Raw genomic sequence first — 16,907 nt, 5'->3', positions numbered from 1 at the left:
TGATAAAGTAATCAGTGTTGTGTGTTCATAGCCATTAACAAGTACACGCAAACTATATATAGGTGTTACTGTTCAAAAACAAAAGTGGTAGGTCTGGAAAAAAAAACCCCTTATCTATAGAGACAGTGATTTTTATGGTTTTCATTACCATCAAGAAAAGTTTGTTGTGAAAATATTCAGAACCAGATAGGCATTCCTTTTCTGGCACGTCTACTATGAGATCAGGGGAATTCTGTGAGTGTTGATACCCTTCATAATGGGTCCCAGCAAGTTCAGAGTTAAATTCTGAGTCATAGAAATACAAATGTTTTTAGTCAAAGCATGTTTCTGTCTTACTTTCTTATTCACCAGCAGTGATTCTCTGAGTGCCTACTACATGCCTCATTTGCAGGCTGGGGACACAGCCATGAGGAAAGGGGGCTTCTCTGCCCTAAGGAACTGCCATTTTAATAGAGAAAAATAAAAAGTGGAAGGGCTCCACTGTTGGCTCAGACAGTGGAGAATCTGCCTGCAATGCAGGAGACCCAGGTTCAATCACTGGGTCGGGAAGATCCCCTGGAGTAGGGAATGGCAACCCACTCCAGTACTCTTGCCTGGAGAATCCCATGGACAGAGGGGCCTGGTGGGCTACAGTCCGTGGGGTTTCGAAGAGTCAGACATGACTGTGCGACTGTACACACATGCGAAAACTAGGAAACAGAAAATGTCAGGCTCTGATTTCTTAGGCTTGGTTTCGTCGTCAATCTTTTGTTAGTTGATCTTTGGAAACTGTAATGTGTTTTCATCCGTCGGATCATCTCCCAAAGTTGTTAGGGAACAAGTGAAGCGGCACGGGCTGGATGGGTGTTTGCAGGCTGCCGTTGGTGTCCACAGACCACGGCCGTTCCACTGTGGGGGCGGGGTGACAGTGACAGCAGGAGGACCCTTTAGCCCAGCGGTGCTTCAGACTCTTGAACTGTGCAGTGGGGGAGCTGCAGGCACCCTCCTCCAGCCGGTGATGATGATAATCACACGTGATGCCAAACTCTCAGTCATGAGCAAACATTCGGTAAAGCACAGGTTTGGGAGAGTCTGAAAAAAAACACTAGGAGGCATCGTAGCTGCCTGTCCATCTTGACCTTCGGCAAGCAGCTATCCACAGCTGGCGTATCCCAAGGAAGCATCGCTGTCAGGCGCCAACTCCCGTGGTCACCTATGTCGCTGCATCCCCGTGCATATTTCATCCATTCTTAAGGAATTTCTTGCCACTGAATTTATAGGTCATTTCTAACTGTTAATTTTATGGTGCACAACTTCTCCCTAAGTTCACATTATCTGGCCTGTTGGACACATATTCAACTATGAAATATAGAGCCTATAAGTAAGTTTTCACTGAACATTTAATATTTCTTATGCGTATCACATTCTGACATAAGCAATTTTATGTTCTTAAATTGTCTCAGCATTGCTATCTTGGTGTTTGGGAAAACACTTATTTTTGAGTTCCTCAACATGTAATAGACATATAAATGTATATGATTCACAGATGAATGCACAACTAATAGAAAAGACAGAAAGATTTTAAAATTATGAATAACATTTGTGTTTAGAGTTGCTGACCTTGGGGGCAATTATCTGAAAACAAGATCTATGTTGTCCAGGATAACCCTCTATTTTGTGGGTCAGAAAAGACTTGTGGACACCCCCTGCACCATCTCGAGGCAAGCACATTGGCTGCTGAAATGTATTGATAAAAAAATTCCCTGACTGAGAGGTTGAGGGAGACAAAGCACCTCATGAGAAGCAACAGGGTCTTGGAAGGAGAAGAATGCAGATGCAAACAATAAAAGCTCACCTTCCCCAAGGAATGCCATTTCCAAGTTTTGAGCTGAAGGCTTTCCCAAACTGATGATCTGACTTGCAGTGGTTGGACAGATCAGCTTTACAGTGTTATGAAAGTGATAGGCCTTCCGTAGAAATTGTACTAGGAAGTTTGAACTTGTTTCTTTTCCCAGGCCAGTGACATAATCCCATCCTCTCTGGAGATGCTGGGAAGTGGCCACTGTGCCCAGTCAGCCCCATGATCATGAGGGTAAACAACTGATGTACTTACAACTCTTCTGGACCCAGACAACCCCTCTGCTTTTCACTGTCAGTTCAGTACTCAATGACTTACACAAGATACTCAACACTTTATTGAAAAGCAGGCTTTGTGTTAGATGGTTTTGCCCAACTGCAGGCTGATGGAAGTGTTCTTGGCACACTGAAGGTGAGACAGGCCAGAACCTGTGGCCCTTTGCTGTAGTGCTTGCATTGGGACAATCAACTCCTCCAGCAACAAAATACAAACAAACTATAAGGGCCTAAAAATAACTGCATGAGTGATTGGGGCAAATTATGGATGTGCATGCTCAGTCACTTCAGTCATGTCTGACTCTTTGTGAACTTATGAACCATAGCCCACCAGGCTCCTCTGTCCATGGAATTCTCCAGGCAAGAATACTGGAGTGGGTTGCCTTGCCCTCCTCCAGGGGATCTTCCTGACCCAGGGATGGAACCCACTTCTCTTATATCTCCTACATTGGAAGGCAGGTTCTTTACTACTAGTGCTACCTGGGAAGCCCTAAATTATGGATGGCAAGATACAAAGACACCACAAAGCCCAACTGCCACTTCTGAAGCATTTGAAACAAAAGCAGGTACCTGCACATGCCCTCTGCACACACCAACACCAGAGGGGTGGGCAAGCCACCTAAGCCACCCTTCCAGCTCGACCCCTGGACACTCCACTACCCTCAGCCCATATAACGGAGCAGCTTGACTACCCCCCTTAGGGAGCAAGTGAGCAAGGGAACCTGTTGTTTGTTCTCGACCCCTGCCAGTGCAGCAGAGGCCCTAGTAAAGCCTTGTCTGAATTTCTCCTCAGGCCTCTCATCAATTTCTATTGATTAAGGAGGCAAGAGCCCTGGTTAGTAACAAAGGTGGGCTGCGCTGGTAGGTAAGTGAGATGTGTTCAAAGCATTTTCAACTTGGGATGGATGTGCCGGGAGCGAGCCCCATGTAAATCCAGGAAAATCTGTAGTGAACCATTGGATCCTGAGAATAATAGGGTAAGCACTGTTTTTCTTTTGCTTATTTTGATTATCCAACCTATGGCACAAAAACATCCAATTGTTTGGCCAAAGTTGAACCAGCAAGAAATAGACTTACAGTTGAAACCTGCGTGGAACTGCCACATTGTCTTTTCCCAGTGAGCACATTACGGGTATTTACTTGAATAATGTAGATAAAGGGAGCACTTTTGTGGCAGTTTATGGAATAGTTTGTAGGTATTGATGAGCTACTACAATTTTGAAGGGGAAAAGTCTGTGATGTTAGAAAAAGACTGACAGGCAGCAAGGATCACTCAGTATTCTGAACCACAGGGGCCAGGTCCTTTAGAGAGTCCAGACAGTGGCAGCAACATTTCACAGGGCATTTAAAAGTACATATATACTTAGATATAAATACACAGGAAGGTTGCAAGATTGGGAATCAGGCAGTGGGCGCTGATTACATCTGTGGTGGGTAAGGAGTCATGCAGTTAGGGGAATCTTTGGTTGCTGTTATCTTTGTGGTGGGAGTGGAAATTCTGAGTGATTTCAATGTTTAATTTAGCATTTTGCTTTCTGTTTATTTTCCTATTTAAACAATTACTAAAAGTATTAAAAACCATTGGTACAAAGATTCGGGACTAAAAATATTTTAAAATAAAACGCAAACTATTAAAACCAAATTTGAAAAAGCTTTAAAACATTTTTTTTTTCTTGTTCTGGAAGCACATGCAGGTCCTATATGAAATTTCTTCCTTCTGTTGATTTAACATTTTTAGGTTAGGTCCAACATGGAGCTGCTCCTGCCTGAGGCCCATGTCACCAAACCGAAGCACGGGGAACTTCTGTGTCCTTAAGGACACTCTCTACTTAGTCACTCAGTCGTGTCCAATTCTCTGAAACTCCATGGACTGTGTTCCGCCAGACTCCTCTGTCCATGGGATTTCCCAGGCAAGAATACTGGAGAGGGTTGCCATTCCCTCCTCCAGAGGATCTTCCTGACCCAGGAATCAAATCCATGTCTCTAATATCTCCTGCATTGGGTTCTTTATCATCTGAGCCACCAGGGAAACCCAAGACTACTGGAGTCTCTTCTCTAGGGGAACTTCCCTACCCAGGAATTGAACTGGGTCTCCTGCATTGCAGGCAGATTCTTTACCAGCTGAGCTACCAGAGACACTCTGCTTGAAATATTTGCATGCGGTCAGCCAGCCCCAAGCCAGGCCAGCGCTGGCTTCCCAATTTATCTCCTTGCTCGTCTCACCACAAACAACAGTGACTCTGCAACCCCAGCCAGTCAAGTTATTTCCATTTTTCTCTTCCCTGTTCTCTTCCTATAAAGCTTTGTGCCTTCCTCCTCAGGGTGCAGCTCTTCCAAAAGAGGCTGTCCACTTCATGAAGGGTTAAACAAAGTGTGTTTATGTTACCTCAGTTGTCTTCTTTAATCATCATTTATTTGTTTTTTAATTTCTCCAAGTATTTAAAGAAGTTTTTATTTTATTGAGTCTTCCCAGGTGGCGCTAGTGGTAAAGAATCTGCCTACCAATGCTGGAGACGTAAGAGATGTAGGTTCCATCCCTTGGTCAGGAGGATCCCCTGGAGAAGGAAATGGGAACCTGCTCCAGTATCCTTGCCTGGAAAATGCCTTGGACAGAGGAGCCTTATGGGCTACAGTCCATGGGGTCGCAAAGGGTTGGACATGACTGAGTGCACACACACACCACCGTATGTAATGGCTTCACAATATTGTGTTAGTTTCTGCTGTACAACAAAGTGAATCAGATGTAATCATCATTTTAAAATCAATCTTCCCTTCCTTCCTTTCTTTCTTTGTAATGTTCTTTTTACCAAGGGCCCTATAGGACAAAAGGCAAATATGAAAATTTTATTAAACCCCAAATGCACAACAATTTTATCAACTATTTCTTAATAAACACATGTGGATTCCACTCTTTCCTGATCTTTAAGCAAGTTATCATCACAGGGAGGTATGGCATATTTTTCCTCCAGCTTTAAATACTCCCAGACAGTATATTGTAGCTCAGCTTCAGAGACATAACATAATAGCTGGTTTCATGCCCACAATAGTTATATGAAATGTTTCCAGAGAAAGTGTTTGCAGTTACTGGTGTCCTCTTCAGATACCATCTTATCCACCATATTGAATCTGTGGGAGCTGCTCTACTGGAATTTAACTGGGGCATAGCTGTCACCTCCAGATGCCTGAATTACTGGCTAGAGCTCAGATATCACAGTTCCCTTTGATGTCACACACACACACACACACACACACACACACACACACATATATCAGTGAAGTGCAGGCTCTTGTCTTGGCTTTGGAGATTTCAGCTGGTATCTCTTTAAGTATGTGTCAGATTTATTTTGAATCTTGACTAATTCTACCCTCTACATTTAAACAAAAATGAGGTAAAGAAATGAAAGTGATTGTAACTGTCCCATGTAGTCCAGATTTCTCTTCTACTGTTAAGTATGCTCTGGCCCTTTCAGCTTTAGCAACACAGAGTGGTTTGGACGGAGCTGGGATGGGGACCCTAAGTCATTATAGACGTGGGAATGCAGAAGGACAGACCCTGTGTTCTAGGAAATGTAATCATGTATTCACAGATACATATTGCCTAAATGAATCTCTTAGGCCTTGTCTGCTGTTTATAATGGAGGAGGAAATGACAACCCATTCCAGTATTCTTGCCTGGAGAATCCCATGGGCAGAGGAGCCTGGTGGGCTTCAGTCCATGGGGTCCCAAAGAGTCGGACCCCACTGAGCACACACGGGGATGGGCTATTCGTAATAACTTGTCAGATAGACTCTGATGTTTAAAATATGGGTAATGGAAGTGGGCTCTGTTTTTGAGGAAAAAGTATATTGGAAAGCGTATCTATCCTGTAATAAGGATTTCATTTCTGCACATTCATGATTGAGGGGACTTGGTCAGTGTTAAATTGTCAGGCAGTGGGCTCTGAGTGTGGACACATTGTTCATACTAGAAGGTAATTAGTATTTTTAGCAAATGTTGAAAAAGTAACATGAGCCTGAAATCATTCTGTATCAACGTCATCTATTGGATTCAAGACAATTTAATGTGTAACTTACAACAACATGATATAAAATTTTACTGTAAAGCTTAAATTTGACTGTACTATAATTTCCCTTGATAAGCTTTATCTTTAAAAAAAAAGGCAAGCTTTGTGCATAGATAGAATTTAAGATGTCTGCCTTTACTCTCAACATTTAAAAATTCTCTGAAAGTGTAATTAACAACTTAAATGTTACTACAACCTAAAGAATATCATTTGAAGCCATTTGTAGTTAGCTTAAGTATAGGCAAGGTTCAAATTAACAGCATTCTTACTTTCTTTAAAACAAAGCACAGACACAGACTTGATGAATGTTGGCTCCATCATTACATTTGATCCTTTTGGAATGAATAGCACCAATTTAGTTTAAGATTATTACAGACTAGGCAGTTCTCTGACAACATAGGTAGAAACAAAGCCTGCAGGTGAATCTTATATGGTCTCTGTTCTTGAGATGAGTACAGAATTCCCATTACTTTTTCTCTCCAAATAAAAGAGAAATCAAGCCATCTTCTAAACAGTGCTATATCTTCTGGCAAATGACTATAATGTTTTCAGCATTTAATAAAGAGTTTAAAAATATTGCCTTACTAGTTAGTACATTAAGACACATTTTACAGACCTTTTCGATCCTTGGCTCCTCGAGGATCCCCAAAGGTGATGGCTGTCAGAGGACCGTTTCTTCTTTACCGGGGGAGCAGAGGTGGCCTCGTCTCTTCGTGACACACTGCTTGGTCCGTGGTCACTTTGAGGCAACTATGGCCTCAGATCCCATCTGTCCTCGTCCTCCACTCAGCTATATTTGGTAACTGAACTCATGTTTCCGCAGACGGCCCTGGCCAGGGATTCCAGCAGCCCAGATCCGAGGGCTGGGTTCTTAGAAATTAAAGGCTCTAAGTGTAGAGGGAACTATATTTATGGATCTAATAAACATGGGATTTACGCGTGTTTCTCTGCTCTCTGACTTTGTGACTGGAAATCACCACCTGTCTTTTAAACATATTCTCAATTAAAATGTGCAGTGTGTGAATCTAAGGAGAAAAAGCGACCCTCTTAAGGAAGGCTCTTCTGACTATAATCTTCTGCTCTGTGCATTTAACTTAGTCACATGGTAGATTATCCTAAAATATCCAGTAGCTATTTACAAATTAAGGCACCTGTCAAATGGAGAGGAGAGCCCCCCGATCTCTCACTTCAATTTGTTAATTAAAAATTGTCATATGACTTTGTGTATGTGCAGGACATAGTCCAGCACAGGATTAAGTAGACACGAGACAGACATGAACACACCGGAGCCTGAGTCTTACACACGTTGCAGTGCTGAGCACTTGGTCCAGGGCTTCGCACATCCTCACTGGCTAGCAAGTATCTGATGATAGAATAAACAGATGTTGAACAGATATTGTACAGGACAAGGCTGAACTCTCTTACACTTGTAAAAAAATGTTTCATTACGTATTCTGTAACATCACATTGTAACATGTTCTAATATTTTGAACTTCCAAAGAACAAAACAGAAAGCTTTTCTGTTCCAAGGTCAGGCAGCAGAGTCAAATAGAAGGGGCAGAAAATAATTACACAAAAACTCCTGGTGCAGTAAATTTGGAAATGAAGTGCTACTTCTTCCTTTGTCTGGATAATATTGTTCTAGTCGATGCAGGTTCTTATCTAGATAATTTTTTTCTTTTCTGTTTAAAAATATTTTATTTTTTAAAAACTTAAAAAAATTTTTATTGGGAGATATTTACTTTCAAAGAAATTTTTTTCTGATGGTGGAACACTTAGAAAGGGCTACTCTTAAAGTTTCCTTTACAGGTAGTTCTGGTCCTTTCTAATCAGTCCTTGAAAATGGGCACATTCCTAGGCTGTTTCAATGCCTTGAGGCGGGTGGGGGGGGGGTGAAGTGGCTGGTAAAAACAAAAGTGTTTATGTTTCCTTCTTACTAAAACCCTTAAGATGCTAGTAAAAACCCAGAAGGATAAAAGTTGGGAGAGAAGACAGTAGAAGATTCTAGAAATGGACAGAATGGCTGGGAAATGGCTAATACATAAATGAATGGTTTAATTCATTGGGAAGTTAAGTGCCTGCAGGAGGAGGTACCTTGGGGAAACAGTGATTTGTTCAGAATTACAGAAAGACTGGAATTGGAGGCACCTAACTCCACCCTGAACATCATTTTAATTGTCAAGTCTTGGTGTTGCTGGATTTGACTGAAAGAATCCCCCACTGAACAGTCAGACCTGCAGCTGTTTCCACACCCTTAACCCTTGAAGAGGACAAGAGCTGTGTTCTCTGGAGTGTACAAGACAGTCCCCAGGACCGGGGCCACAACACAGCAGAAGGAAAGGGTGAGGCCCAGAGAAAAGTTTCTGGGAGCTGGGTGGGGGGAAGGAACAGAGGCTTGAACTAGTGTCCTATTTCTAGAACAGAGGAATGATGGGAATGTGGAAAAACAGTAACATTCGATATAGCTTGGCATTACTGTGTCTGTGACATGAATATCTGTACTTCTGGTGTCTAAAAATGTCATGATCAAAAATTAAAGAAAACCTCTGTTGTGTCCTGTGGCAAAGTGCAAGTGAAAGAGATGACAGGAATCAAAATGTTGTGAGCTCTCCAGGGTGTTAACTTAGTTAAGAAAAGAGTTGCTGAGAGCAAGGAGGCTGGTGGTTACAAAGGCCAGTGGACAATGAATGCAGTAGCAATCTCCTCCCCTCCGTCTTCTCCCCCATTCTCTCCTCCTCCTCCGTTTTAAGATAAGTGGATGTTAACCCTATGACCCAAGCTTCATCTCCACGTTTTAACAGATTTTATTGTTGTATTAATGGTAAATTATTCAGGAGGCACCACCTGTTTTTTCTATCTGCACCAGACTGCACCTAGACAATAACTTGCAAATCCTGGCTTCATTTTAAAACCCACCTAAAGTGTGTGCCAGGACGTGCACACTCGTACTAATATTTTTCTCTTATTAACACGTTACCAAGAAGATGCACATCCTTGCAGTTTTTAGGAAGAGAAGAGAAGGGAATGCAGTCTAGTGAGCATTCACTGTGCTGCTACTGCTGCTGCTAGGTCGCTTCAGTTGTGTCCGACTCTGTGCGGCCCTGTAGACGCCAGCCTACCAGGCTTCTCCATCCTTGGGATTCTCCAGGCAAGAACGCTGGAGTGGGTTGCCATTGCCTTCTCCAATGCATGAAAGTGAAAAGTGAAAGTGAAGTCGCTCAGTCGTGTCTGACTCTTCGTGACCCCATGGACTGCAGCCTACCAGGCTCCTCCATCCATGGGATTTTCCAGGCAAGAGTACTGGAGTGAGTTGCCATTGCCTTCTCCGGAGCATTCACTGTACACAATGACAAAAAGAACCATAATGTATTACTGATAAATTAGTGGCTCATCCTTTTTTGTTGTTGTGGAGTCATTCACAAAGGAATGAAAATACATTCCCCCTTCCTCTTTCTGGGAAGTATAGCCAAATTTTATGATCTTTAAGGTGCCTTGGTCACAGGAGACAATTCAGACCTTTTTGTGGAAATGAAAAGTTAAAAGTTGCAGGTGTGAAAACCATCAAAGCAACTGAAGTTGGTGTGTAGGATGGGAACAGTATTGTTGGTGTATCTACAGGGAGGTGGGGGCTGGGGCTTCTGGGGAAGATGCCTTCTCAAATCCTTGAGGGACAGAGGGGTGGCAGGTTCTGTGACGGCCCAGGAGGCTGATGAGAGCACCATGGCCTGGCGGCCGAGTGGCAGAGGTGGGGTCCTCCGCCTACCAACAGACTCGGGGCGGACAGTACATCTCACCGTGAATCTCAGGTGGGTGTGCTGTTTCTCAGCCCAGAGGGAGGCCTGGCCCACATGTCCCTGGAGTTCCACAGGTTCCCAAAGGCCTGGAAGCCATGAGACTGTAAGAAGAATAAAGAAATAAAAAGATAGCTGTGGTCCTGAGAAGCATCAAAGATAGATACGATTTTATTCAAAAAGACAAAATGACTTTTCCTGAATAACGTGCACATGGAGCAAACCATGCTTGTTTAGCAGGTATTGTAAGAATCGGGACACAAAAGTTCTTTTCCTTAGAAGAGACTCTTGACCAAGGCTCTTAAGTTATCATGGGAAGGGTCTGGGGATGTTAAGGATGAGACCTGTGTGTACACAGTCATGCCATGTGAGGTCCACTTTTATTTACTGTCAGAGCCATTTCTGTGAGCACCAAGTCTGGGGTGGGGTCGTGACCCCTCCCCTAGGTCTCACTTAGTTCATCTTCCAAGTGGCTTCTTCTTTGTGTGACAGTCCCTGCTCTTTCCGAGGCCTGCACTGAGCGGCCCACCCTCTGTCCATGTGTTCTCAGGGAAGCCTCCGGCTGTGGCTGAGCTCCTGCTTCCCTCCAGGTGTGTGGCCCGTATCCTCAGCCTACTGTCTGTGTCCCTGCCCCAGGCGTACCCCACCTGCCTAGGGCAGGCTAGCTTCACCACCCACCCGCCCTGTTCTCCTCACAGGTGACCCAGTGGGCCTGCTCCCCCTTGATCAGCCTGGACTAGTTAAGTGCTACTTCATAATGAATTATTGAGAAAATCAATGTCTTAGAACAATAAATATATATCACCTCACACTGTTTCTGTGTGTGAGGAATGCTGTCCAGTCTGAGCCTGCTGACCCTGAGGTCGGGGTATCATGAATTGACATCCAGGTGTTACACACGGCTCCTTTCTTCTGAAAGCAGGACTGGGCTCTGGAATCTGCCTCCAAGGGTGTCACTCATGTGCATATTTCAGTGCACAGGTGTATAAACTTCCATTTAGATTATGAGGACCCTGGTTGTTCAGACAAACACTAGGCGAAGGTAATCAAAGCTTTTGTGATGGAGGGAATGTGAAAAGGACCTGCCCCTTCATTCTTCTTTGATGTTTTCTCACCCTGGGCCTGGGGGCCCAGAAAGCTCTGAAAACCCTCTGGTTTTCCAGGAGCTGATCCCCTTCCCCTCTTTCTGAATATTTTCCTTCCCCCTTTACTCGTGGTATCGTCTGCCAGCAAACAGGGATCATGGGGCAGCACATAAAATAGTAAACTGAGAAATCAAGAATCAAATAAAATTAGAGGCATAAAATGCTTGCAGAGTTGTTCTAAGGACCACTCATTGGCCCGTTTGGCCATCCTGGGAACAGATGTCCTTCAAACCATGGACAGGCTTCCTACGTCTTCCTCCTCCTATGTATGTGGCTTGGACACAGGTCACAGGATCAGGTGTGACCCAAAGCCTTGTTTGTTTAAACAGGTTATGTCCATCTGTGTGTGTGTGTGCTCAGTCGCTCAGTCGTATCCGACTCTTTTGTGACCCCCGTGGGCTGTAGCCTGCCAGGCTCCTCTGCCCATGGGATTTTCCAGGCAAGATCACTGGAGAGGGGTGCCATTACCTTCTCCAGGGGATCTTCTTGACCCAGGGATCAAACTTGCATCTCTTGAGTCTCCTGCATTGGCAGGTGGACTCCTTTCCACTGAGCCACCTGAGAAGCCTTGTGTCCATCTGTACACAGCAGTAAACTTCAGATTTGTCCCTCCTGAGTTATGCTTTAGGAACTGTGATTAAATCTGCTGCATTCGTGTAGCCTAAACCTGCAGGTAGTCTTTTGATCACAGGCTTCTGTTACCTGGGATGTTTGCCAGTTTGTGTATGTGCACAAAATGACTAGAGAAAGGTAACTTTATCACAGTAGTCATCAAAGGAGAGTTGACATTTCTGAGAATAGATTCTATAGTGCATATTTTAAATGGATATTGTGGCCCAGTTAGGAATTATGATCTTCAGCAGAAATAATCTCATTTTCAGCTTGACTCTTAGGGTCCAACTGTAGAGAAGTTTTATTCTTCAGGGCTTAAGAACCAGTGACATTAATTTCAAAGTGGTGTTGACTGGATTTAAGCAAAATACATTTAACATTTTTTACAAAGAATAACATGGGTATCATTGAATAAAGAGAAAAGTACAGATTGTGTTTGGAATAGTGATATAAATTTTGAAAAAAAAATTAGTAAAAAGAAATTGTATATTGAAAGAATACTATACCATGGACAACTGAGTTTTTTCCAAGTTATAGAGGTTGGCTTAACTAACACCTGAAGATATAATTAATTCTCCATATTGATAAGTCAAAAGAGAAAAGCTATATGGCCATTACCATAGGTTATTAATGAGCCTTTGGACAAAATTTAACATCCACTCTCAGGTAAAAAAATCCCTCAGTGGGATGGGGAGAGGAGGATTCCCCTGTCATATGGTACATTAATTATATTGAAGGGTATGCGTATGTGGTCCAGCCTTGTATATACACAGATTCATTCACACGTACCTGAGATGCATCACAGAGTGACACAAAGAACACTAACCACAAAATGCATGCCTTAACCTATTCTGAAGAAAAGAGGGGGCAGGGTAAGGGAATAAATGGAGTGCTATGGGAAGAATTGATTTTGTAATATAAAGAATCCTCCATAAAAATATTGTACAAATGTTGTACAACCTCAATTAAAACAGTACTTTTTGTGTGTGGAACTGGGAAAACTGATGTGAGTTTATCCAGAGGAATTATTGTGGCAAAATATGCAGGAAGATTGTAAGAAAGGGGACAGGGCTGGAGGGGAGCTCTTTGAGACTAATGACATGCACACCAGCTCCTAGTAGATGAGAAATAGGGGTGGGATGATGGCTTGAATGGGATGACATCTTTCTCTTGTATAGGAAGAACATTTCCCTGAAATGGCTGCACATAGTCAATAACTACATCTGCTTCTTGTTCTTGTCCAATTCCACTGACCTGGCCTTCATTACAGTTTAAGAACTGATAACCACTTCACTTCCTGCAGCAGAAAGCAGGCTCGTTAGGCTCACACAAATTGAACAGAAAAAGGGATGTAGGATGAGTGAATAAGTAATCAGTTACAGGACTATATTCAGGATAGGATTAGGATAAGAATAGTGTACACTTTGGTGTGTGTAACATCATTGTTATATAGATATGTATATAAATATACCGCTATATATTGATGTTTGTTATTTCTCTCTTTCTGGCACATAACTGACACATTTTTAAGTTTCCCTGGAGGGTGACAGTGGTCAGCCTGGAGCAAGTGCTCTCAGACAGTGTGAGCAGGCGTGGGCAGGACATGTCCCCAAGGTGGCCTTGCAGTGTTACTTCTAAAAATGGCATCAGACATTATCTTGACTATGATTGTTCTTTCTCTTTATTCTTTGCCTAATTAATTGTAGTAATTTTTAACATGTACTTTCTAATATACCAAGAAGTGAGATGGAAAACTGTCCCAAATATATTGTTAAGGGCAACAAGCACATTCCATCCTTGTTATTCTCTGTGGAGGGTTAGATTAAAGAAAACTTTCAACTCTTTTTTTCCTATACTTGGCATTTGTGTGCATTCATTACACGAACCATCAAAAAAAAAAAAAAAAAAGTTAACCACACAATGAGCTAAAGCCATTTTAATTTTTTGACATCCTTTCTTGCCTGGTGAACCTACAAGAGAGTAAAAATTTTGAAGTCATTTGGGTATAAAACAGAGAGTAATCAAGAAATTCTGAATTCAGTATGTTTCAATTCAGAGAGTTAAAAATAAACTTCACTGATGTTAGTACCTTAAACCAGAGTCCCTCTTCTATGGGGCGGGCCCTGCTTGCTGATTTGCTGCTGTTTAATCTGAGCAAATGGCAGATTAAATGACTCTGCATCTGCGACCAGTCCTCTTCGCCTGGCTGACATCAAAATAGCACGTCCTTTGACCCACTTCATCCCAGGTCTGCTCTAAGGACATAATCTCAACTATAGCAAGAGCTGTATGCAAAACACATTCAATTCCACATTGTTTGCAGTAGCAGGAAGCTGAAGCAACTCAAATACAGTTTGTGGAACAGCTTAGCAAAGTCGGGGAGTTTTGAAGTGGTCACAAAAAGTGACTTTTTTGAAGTATTTACATTAGTTAGGAAAAAGGAAAACAGGAAAGAAACCAACAGTTTTTACAGTCTGAATATAACTTAATTAAAACAATCTTTGCATGGCTGAAAGTTTTAATGGTTTACTTTGAAATGCTTCGCTATTTTCAACAAATGTAGACTTCCCCAAACTTGCTTTTTGTTGTTGTTGTTGTTGTTAGAGGGGCAGGCAGATCTGCCAGGATAATTCTATGCCTAATAGTGGCTTTGAGACTTCACAGCCTCCTCCCAGCTGACAACCTCTGCTTCTCCTAGAGTTCTAGTTTTCTCTGCCTTGGGGAGACGTGGGGTGGGGAACATCAGACTTGCCTGGGGAGCATTTGCTGGAACAAGCGGGGACATGTGGACAGCTGCCCACAGCTTCAGGGGCAGCTCCCCACGAAGCCTGCCCTGGACCATTTGGCTGGGACTCCGTGGGGAAAGCAGACAGGAAGGAAGAATGTGTCAGAGGGGGAAAGCGGCTGTTGGAGCAGAGAACAATTTAGATGCTGAAAAAAGGCCAGCGTGGGGGCCAGTTGCTGTCCACAGAAACCCCGGGTCCGCCCTGGCCTGCTGCGGCTGGACTTGCTCTTTGCTCAGCGCCTGCTATTCTGGGAAGGAATCTGCAGGGAGCTGGCGGGTCTTCAGCCCCGAGGTTTCCTCTGATGGACTGATGAGCAGGTGTTGGAGAAGCCTGTGTCAGAAATGTCACACACCCGGGGGCTCATGTTACTCCTGTCACTGGGACTGTAGTTTGGCTAGAACGTGTGGTTTCTTATCAAGGAGTCTTCCTGCAGGAGGAAAGTGGAGGAGGTTATTTACAACACTTCCAGGCAATTGCTTGTCCATAGACACAGCCTATGCTAGGGTCAATACCATGTTTATCTCCAATTTATCAATTGAAAATTGTACCCATGATTGTACAGCCGATACGTACCTGAATGTAATCCAGAATGACCTTTTCAAAGAAAGGGTGTTGACAGTTTAATCCTAAAAATTATTAAACCCCCTTGAGTTAATTTTATCTCACCAGCAACTTGTCAGAAAAGCCATTACAACAATGATCCTGTCAGTATTAAAAGGAAAAAAGCATATATAAAGTGTTAGATGGTCAAACACTTCAGGAGTATAATTTGTTATGCTATTTTTATATTGTTTTGTTTCTTGATTTTTCAAGGAAATTTATCCAAAGCAAAAGAAACATGTATATGAATTATTCAAATTTTCAGTAAAAATAAGGAAACTTAAATAAGGCCAAAATGTCCAATATAGTTCCCACCATGTTCAGAGTGACCACTGACATCCTTCTGTGGGGTCTGGGGTCTGCCTCCTCACTTTACTTTGGCGGCTCCCCTCGTCCACGGCCACCCTGATCTTTGGTTCAGCCACACAGGTGTCTCTGCTGTCCCTGGATGGTCTCACTGCCTCAGTGCTGGGCTGCCCTTCAGCCAGACACACCAGCTTCCAGGGAGGAGAATACACCGGATCCTTCCCTCCTTCACAGCTTCAGTCAGAAGTCACGCTCTTGGTGGGCTTCCCTATCCAGCAGTCTACAATGTATCCTCCTTTCTCCTTCAGCACCTTACATCCCTTCATGCCTGTGTTTTTTGTCTCTTGTAGTTTTTCTTAATCTAACACAATGTTCGTCTTGATTCTATTATTATTAGTTATATTCCCCACTAGAACAGAAGCTTTAAAGAAGGCGTTTTGTGTTTTGTTTGCTTTTCCATAAACCATGTATAACAAGTGCCTGGGACATAGTCTTTAGATTGTCAATAATGCCTGCAAAGGAATGCCTGGAAAATATGATGTTTGGGTGCAACTGGCCTGATGCTGCTGTTGCCACTCAATCAAATTATCCAATTTTGACATGCTTGTTGTTGTTGTTCAGTCACTAAGTTGTATCCAACTGTTTGCAACTCTTTGAAACCTGATGGACTATAGCCCATCAGGTTCCTCTGTCCTTTACTGTCTCCTGGAGTCTGCTCAAAATCATGTCCATTAAGTTGGTGATGCTGTCTAACCATCTCATACTGTATCACCTGCTTCTCCTCTTGCCTTCAGTCATTCCCAGCATCAGGGTCTTTTCTAATAAGTCAGCTCTTCCCATCAGGTGGTCGAAGTATTGGAGCTTCAGCTATGGCATCAGTCCTTTCAATGAATATTTGGAGTTGATTTCCTTTAGGATTGACTGGTTTGATCTCCTTGCTGTCCAAGGGACTCTCAAGAGTCTTCTCCAGCAACACAGTTTGAAAGCATCAGTTCTTTGGTGCTCAGCCTTCTTTATGGTCCAACTCTCACATTCATGCATGACTACTGGAAAAGCCATAGCTTTGATTAAACAGACCTATGTCAGCAAAATGATGTCTGCTTTTTAACTCGCTGTCTAGTTTTGTCATAGCTCTCCTTCCAAGGAGCAAGCATCTTTTAATATTGTGGCTCAGTCACCATTGGCAGTGATTTTGGAGCCCAAGAAAATAAAACCTCTCACTGTTTCCATTTTTTTTGTCATCTACTTGCCTTGAAGTGATGGGATCCAATGGCATGATCTTCGGTTTTTGAATGCTGTTTTTTTTTTTTTAATTTAATTTTATTTTTTAACTTTACAATATGTTATTGGTTTTGACCTATATCAAAATGAATCCGCCACAGGTATACATGTGTTCCCAATCCTGAACCCTCCTCCCTCCTCCCTCCCCACACCATCCCTCTGGGTCATCCCAGTGCACCAGCCCCAAGCATCCAGTATCGTGCATCGAAC

The 16,907-nt window shown here is 43.0% G+C and overlaps 2 protein-coding genes across 6 annotated transcripts in view; one reads left to right on the top strand and one right to left on the bottom strand.

Moving 5' to 3' along the window:
- The window catches only part of PALLD (palladin, cytoskeletal associated protein), a 366,355-nt gene extending 359,436 nt beyond the window's left edge, over positions 1-6,919 (bottom strand). For all 5 annotated transcript variants that reach the window (XM_010807668.4, XM_010807669.4, XM_005209784.5 and 2 more), the window contains exon 1: positions 6,793-6,919. The gene's annotated coding sequence lies outside the window, so the exon portion shown is untranslated. The remainder of the gene's footprint in view (positions 1-6,792) is intronic.
- Positions 1-16,907, top strand: part of DDX60 (DExD/H-box helicase 60) — a 133,988-nt gene that overhangs the window by 2,317 nt on the left and 114,764 nt on the right.

The sequence above is a fragment of the Bos taurus genome, chromosome 8 (genome assembly GCF_002263795.3).
Source record: "Bos taurus isolate L1 Dominette 01449 registration number 42190680 breed Hereford chromosome 8, ARS-UCD2.0, whole genome shotgun sequence".
NCBI classification, from domain to species: domain Eukaryota; kingdom Metazoa; phylum Chordata; class Mammalia; order Artiodactyla; family Bovidae; genus Bos; species Bos taurus.
This window is presented reverse-complemented; position numbering and strand designations above follow the sequence as displayed.